Source organism: Ammospiza nelsoni, chromosome 4, assembly GCF_027579445.1.
Source record: "Ammospiza nelsoni isolate bAmmNel1 chromosome 4, bAmmNel1.pri, whole genome shotgun sequence".
In the NCBI taxonomy this organism is placed as follows: domain Eukaryota; kingdom Metazoa; phylum Chordata; class Aves; order Passeriformes; family Passerellidae; genus Ammospiza; species Ammospiza nelsoni.
Genome location: NC_080636.1, coordinates 70,160,978 through 70,168,853, shown reverse-complemented (window position 1 = coordinate 70,168,853; position 7,876 = coordinate 70,160,978).

Genomic DNA, 7,876 nt, shown 5'->3' with positions numbered 1-7,876 from the left:
ATCTAGAGAAAAGACAGTGGCAGCATAGAAGAGGGAATAGACCTAAAAAAGTGCCTGTGGAAAAATCAGTTAAGCATTTGGGGAGGGTTGTTTTATTTTAAGAGAAAATAGTTGCTTCTTTCATGAGAAAGAATAAAGGTCAGTGTAAGCATTTGTAGTCTTGAATGCTACAGATTATCTCTGCTCCACAATCCAATATGTAAGTACAAATACAGAAGGTTTTTTTTTTTATTTCCAGTATCTCTTGCTGACTATCTGGTATCTAATAGCTGACTGACAGGACGCTTTCTTCTATTTCTCTAACAGGGTAATTGTAACCTTGGAACAGAGCCACAAGCTGGCAAGAAACAGCATAGGGCTGGGGGAAAATAGGTACTGCGATGACAGCTAGGACTATTCTTTCTGGTTCATTTCAGGTACCTTTGAAACGGAAAGAGTGATGCAATACAAAACTAAATTATTAAAAAGATCAGAATAAAATAATTATCTGGACCTGAGAATAATTTTATATTACTTGAATTACATTTTACAACTTATTTTTTAATAGTCTTTTTTCTCCACAAGTTAAAATCAACCCGTAAGGCTGTTCAAATGTTTATTATTAATGATGAACCATTAGACATAACTCTCCAAAGTCATAAGTTTAGTCCTAAAGAAGTTAGAGAACTTCAAATACTATTTTGCATTGTAACTTCCCTGTGACAGAGGATTATGCAAACCATAATGATCCTTTTCCTTGTTCAAATACATTCATTTGTACAGAAAAAAATAGAGGCTCTCAATTTTTCAACTTCTACCCCAATTTTTTTACACTAAAAAAAGGTAATTTCAAGCATTATGTAACCCACTCATTCTCGTTCTTTCAATCTTGAAGAGAATTAATAAAAAAAAGTAGGAATTAATAAAAACAGTTAATAAAAACAAGCCTTGTATGATGAACCTCTGACTACAAGCCCAAACATTTGGTAACTGAAAACCCCTGCTGCCTTTGCAATTTATCTGCTTTGTCTGTGTTCACAAGCATCTTTTTGTGGTTTTTTGTGTATTAGCTACATAATTCATTGCACTCTTGAAATGGACTGGTGAAATTAAAAGCCAACTAAATATGTTAAAGATAAAATTGGCAAGACACATAAAAAGGGAAGTAGAGTTACAGTAGTGAAAATGTGTTCTTAGGAATATCCCCCACAGGCAGCATTTCAGTGTCTTGTGATCTATATTAGGCACAGTAATGGCACTACCACCAGCCTGGAACTCCTGAGTTTTTCAGTTATTTCTTTTAACTGCACAATGGGCAAACTCTTCTGTCCAAAATGGGATGGGAGAAATCATTCTGAATCAAAATATAAAATCAAGATATAAACGTTTCTCATTAAGCATTTACAATATATGGTTTATACACTCTATTTTCTATGAAATATAAATTCTTTCTATAAACTGGAAGTATTTTTTATTAATGTAATAAAACCTAGCTCATTAATTCCATGTTAGTGAATGAAGGTTGACTCCAGGAGCCACTTTTTTATCACAGTTATCACTACTATACTACATTAGATTAGAAATATTAATATTTTTGGTTAGCTGATCTTGAATACATCCAACAAATACAATTTTCAGTCAGACTGAAAAAGAAACACTTAAAGAAAAGTCTGCTTATGTAGAATTGATTTGTTAGCTACAATGGATCTACTATATTTAAACTTTCTATACTCCACCTTCTTTCAGATTTTGTTTAGACTAATTTAACATTCATGGAATTTTAAAATCAAATGGAAAAGAAATACACTTATTAAAGACCTTCGAGATTACCTCAACATTTACTACAGATCTTTCCTTTACCCTCTTCCTCATTTCTGTCCATAGCTAACAGATCCCATTGCCAAACAGGTTTTTAAATTAATTGATTTTCATGAATTCTTTCCTTACACATATTAAAAAAAATAATTTTACCTATGGGCCATATATCTCAGACAGTCAGGCTGTAAAATACATCTATATTCAGCTCCGGGGTTGGTTTCTGTCCCAGTTGAGACGTAAGGCCTGAACAATCTGACTAGAATACAGAATATGTCATTCTGTTGGAGTTTGGGTCTAGTCATGTCATGTCGGCCTATGTCATAAAAACATAAGGAATAGGAGAGAATGTGACATTAAAAATTGGTTTGTACTGTCAAGCAACTCTAATATTTCCTCTAATAAAAACGTACTGAAAGCTGATTAAACTGAGATTACTCACTGAAGTACTGCTACATTTATAGTCAACTGCTTCTCGCTTAACAGCAAAGAAGGTTCACGCTTTTAGATAGGCTTATCAGTTGCATAACCATGAATTTCTTAAAATATCCATTATTTGTACTGCAGTACCAAGTAAAAGATTTTCAGTGGCTCAGAGACATTTCAGAATGACAAAACACTGACAGAAATTTTAGAACTAACTAAAAAAAAAAAAAAAAAAATCGATATTCACACTCTGAAGCTAAAAAAAAGATCTAAATAAAATTTTCCTAATTTCCCTTGTGCCCAGGACTTTACACAGCAGAAACAGAAATTAAATGCAAAGACATGGAGAAACTATGAATCTGAGATAAAGGATACAAGGTCAATAGTACCCACCAGACCTTTAAAATGTTTCCATTTGTGTTTCCAATGTACACCAAGGTTCCTCTGAAATGACTCGCTAGGATAATGGCTTAACAAATCTGTCACATTTCATGCACTTGAGAAGTTATTTAGCCTTCATGTTGCTTAGTACGTGCCAAGCTTGGTGATTGAGAAGAGCCAGCATGGATTTACTAAGGATAAATCATGCCTGATCAGCCAGTTCTTTCCCTGTAAAGGGCTGCCCAAAGAGGCTGTGCAATTTCCAGCCTTGGAGGTTTTCAGGATCCAGCTGGATCAAGCCCTGAGCAGCCCAGGCTGGCCTGAGGACTGACCCTGCTTTGAACTTTGGACCAGAAACCTCCTGAGACCCCTTCCAAAATGAATCACCCCACAATTCTGTTATATCAATGTTCAGTGGATCACTCTATGCATTTTCTACTACGTGTGACAGGATACAAAATTACCCACAGGTGAATAAAAATATATTATCTGGATGAATATAAACAAGATATCAATAGTACAAGGAATAACAGACACAAAACACAGCTCAGAACACTTCACGTTTTTTAGAATTTACCACGAGGAAGAACAAGAGAAACTGGAAAAGAGACTGCCAAAGGGTGAATTTTTTGAAGTCCTACCTTTCAATATCCATTCATTTTTAATGAGTCACTATGAAAAATTAAAAAAGGTGCTTAAATTTTATATTCCATGTTCTACATTCTACTGTTTAATGAAATGAATTTTCCCCTTTTTAACTAGAAAATAAAGGTTGATAGCTACTATAAAAACTTAGTTTTGTAATCTGACCATATACCACTATAATACACTAAATGCCTAATGGGAAGTACAAGACTATCCAACAGTTTGAAACAATCACAGGTCAGCTTGGCACTCCTTCCTGTACTCCTTCCCCACCAAATCATTATCCATACATCACTGAAGGATTCTCAAGAGATTGGTTAAAACCTTTTTTTAAATAAAGGCTATCAGTGGTAGCATGGAAGGTCTCATATGCTGGGTCTTTTTGCAAAATACCTGACACAGGAGCTTAATGTCATACTTCAGATAGGAAATGCAGGATATCCACGGGAGCCTTCCTCTAGGAACAGTCCACAAACTCAAAGCTGTTTGATAAGAAAATACCTTTTTCTGAAATAACAATATAACCAGTATATCCCATAACAGAAACACACAGAAGACTCCTACAGATCACATTGTCAGAATGACATTTCTGTATCAACTGTTTCACTTATCAATTTTAGTTTGATTAAAATAGCAGTAGCAACCTATAGAGCTTTTTGAAGTTCTGTATTTATATACTATACAAAAGGCATTTACTTGAATTATGTTAAAGGGACATATCCCACAATAACAAAGAAGAAAATAAAAAAATGAACCCAGAAAACATTAAATGTAAGACAACTTAGCAAAAAAAATCATACATTCTCCATAATATCACAATCAAGGCAAATCTTTCTTGATAATTATAGAAACAGATCATCAACCAAATTAACTGAGGTTTCTTTGCACTTTACTGAAATGGGCTGTTTGCATTTTTAAGCTCTCACCTTGATAGAAGCTCCAGACTACACAGAGAGGTGGAATCCACCATGTAGAAGGCAGATGAAGTAAGGAGTCAGGTTCCTACTGATCCGTTCTCATTCTGCTAAATCACACTGCTAGGACACAAATATTTATTTACAGAACACCTACCCACTCTTGGTTATTAATCAACTAGGTTCTAAGTACATACAAAAATCCAATCAATCAACCAAAACCAAAACTCTGAAAGGTTGTTACTTTTCACAGAACTTGAAAAGAACTGGCATTCATGACCCATCATGCCTTTTCAAAATATAAGCACTTCCATAGCATTATTCCATAATGCTATTATGGTATTCCATAGCATAATTCCATAAGCACTATTCCATAATGGACCTAAGACATTTTGAGATTTTCATGCAGCAAACAAAAAGAGAGGAGTCAGACAGAAATGACTCCTTGTCAGTCTCTCTGCCCATTTCAGTCTCATTTATATAAATAACTGTCTAGGTAACTACCTAGACAGGCTACCTTATTTTGACATTCAGATACTTCTTACGGGTCATTTAAGTGAGAAATTAACCTTGAATAGGTCAGCATACGATTCCTGAGTTGGAATAGTATTTCCAGATAAACTTTTACAGGCTGCTTTATTTCTACACAAGTTCTGTGCATTTTCAAGTTAAAAAAAATAAAATCAAAACCACATCTGTAGCAGTTCTAATAACTTATTATCAAAAAAAAAAAAAGAAAAAAAAGAAAAACCCACTCTGGTGCACAGAAAGGGTAAGTGGAGCTTAAAGAATGAAATAGGTATATAAAATAAAAAATAATATCTAAGACTCCTGATTTTATTTTCTGCAAGGATTGAGAATACAATGGACTCATTCTCTGTAAACATAAAAGTAAAGAATGACCAAATGAAAATGATCTTTAACTACTGACTTGGAAAACTATTTTACCTTTAATACAAATTTCTTATGTGATGCTTTGAAAATAATTTATGTATTCTTTGTGTTGCACCACTGCCTGTGAAGTACAATGCCATACAAATTATAACAACTGTAGTAGTTTTAAGCTTTGCATATTACTCAACTCTTTTTTTTTAATTTTAGAAAAAAGAGTCCAAAAATAAGTACATTTTGAGTCAAAATGTTATTCTATCATAGAAAGAAAGAAATGCGAAAAATTCCTTCCAGTTAAGTATTTGAGAAAAATATTGAACAACATTTTAGAGGGCAAAATTCATGTGACCTGGACAGCCACATGGAATTCACTCAGTGGTCCACATGCAAACTCTGAGTTGAACAGAATGTATCTGTTGCTTACAGGATAAGCAACCATATTCCCAGTTACTTACATAAGGCATTCCCAAACAGATCTGAGGATTTGTTTTTCCAAGCCTGTGCAAAATTATGGTAATGGTATGCTTCTGCATGCCAGCTGAAATATCAAGATCACCAATACTTAAATGCCGCATTTCCATTAAGACTAATCTATGAACTCATTGGAAATTTTCCCATTTCAGTGGTATTGATTTAGAGCTTCAAGTTTTTATTTGTCTTTCCCCACTGGCACCCTGTGCTCATCATAAACTTGAATAAATTTTTGCATGCTCACTATTCTTCACCAGGTATGCAGGGTGAACTTCTACCAAGTTGCACAAGTGATAGTTAAATTGTCCCATACTAATTTTTCTTACATATTAGTCCTAAAAAATTTTTGACAAAATAATTCTTACACTGCAAATTATACCAAATTATAGCAAAATTATACCAAGTGAGGTAAAATAAATTACTGTCATTGACATCAGCAGAAGTAAAATAGGACACAACACAAAAAGGATGAATTAGTGAGTCAGTCTCAATGAAATCACAGAGTAAAACATGAAATATGCCAACATATCTTTGAAGAAAAAACCTCTACCACAACATATTCTGTAAAATAGTAATAAACCATTCGAAAACAGTAATAAACTATTATTTTACAAGTAACATTTGAAAAATGGGAAGAAAAAAATAATTTATGATGAAACACATTCAGGTATTAAGGTTGATGTACATTCACTGCAATAAAAAGATTCCTCAACCTTATACAATATACCGTGTATTACAATTTCAAAACAAGTGGAAACACAGATGAAATCCTTATGGTCAAGGAAGTGCTTGATTCTCCCTCCCTGCCATAAAACCGATACATCTGTGGTTCTCCCTAGGAGAACATATTTACCTATTCTTTTATGTAGATATTTCTCTAAAGATATCAGGATTATACATATACACCTTGTAGAGAACATTTTAAAAAAAAGAGGAAGAACACGCAAATATTGACACACATTTTCTCCTACTGAATAATAGCAAGCAAAAAAATCTGTATTTAGTAAAGGCAATTTAAAAAAAAGTGAAAAGAAAATCAAAGCAAGGTTTTATATTTGATGCCACATCACAATTAAAAGTTGTTGAAATGAAGCAAAACTCATTACCTGAAAACTGGGAGTGGTACTCTCAGAATGACATCCTGAATTAAGGCAATAAATGCTGCAAAATTTAAATACTGCTGTTCAAAGTGAACTGAGTAATAATTAAGATAGTTTTAAAAACTAAAAATCTTTACAGAAATCTTTATGGAAACATTTATGGAATTACTGTATTTTCTCAGCAAACCTATGGAATGACAAGTAACTGTTGTTCATTCAAACATTTTTAGGACTTGTTATACAATATCTGTTTAAAAAAACCAAAACCAACAAAAATGGAGGTATCTTTAGTCACTAAATTACTTCAGAGCATATTCAGTGGATGTATCTTGAATAGTTAACAGCACCTCCATGCATGTTGCTCATTGTATTAGCCCTGTAACATTTCTATTTCATAAAAGCTGGAATTAGATGCATATGTTTTCACTTTGTCTGGTGGAGCTATCAACTCATTACCATCACTACTTCACTTAAATCATTATTTTAGGAATAAAACCTATCAGATTTATTACCATTCAAAATTACAAGTATCATAGGGCATGTTTCTAGAGATTCTTGAGAGAAGAGAGGGAGCTTGCCTTTAATCTGTAATTGTAGCAAGGACTGTGAAATGAACTATGAGACTCTTGGAAGGAATACTGCTTTATAGATACCAATTCTTAGTGCTACTGGCTACAGTAAAAAATAGTTCAGCATTCCAGTAGAGTAGGAGGTGGAGTGGGGAGTTAAACATACAAGAGTTTCTTTTCTCCATGTTACTCTGGACAACAATAAAGTTTGCTTTTTATTTACAGTAAATCACATGATTTTCAATCCTTATGTATACAAAAAGGGATTTCATACTAAGGTAAGGTAAATAGGCTACAAAACCCACCTTAAAAACATATCTTCTGTGAAGTCTGCAAATGCTTAAATACTATAACAAAATAGAAACTCTTAATTGCACAGCTTAAGGAAAATACATTGTGTTTTGACAGATTTATCACTGAATGCTTGAAAGATTATATGATACTCAACCCATTGAAGTATTGAGGCACTTTAACTATATGTCTAAAGTCTAACTGAAAGTGTTGAGATAAATTTTCTACAGATGAATAATCTCATGCTTACTGTACAGAGCTTGTGAGTTCTCACAAATAAAATATTGAAAAATGCTGAACTGTCTGAATTTGAACTTTGAGACTGCAAACAAGATAGTGTGTCTTGTATGCCCAAATGGCACTGAATCTTTTCCCAAATAATTGGTATTACAGT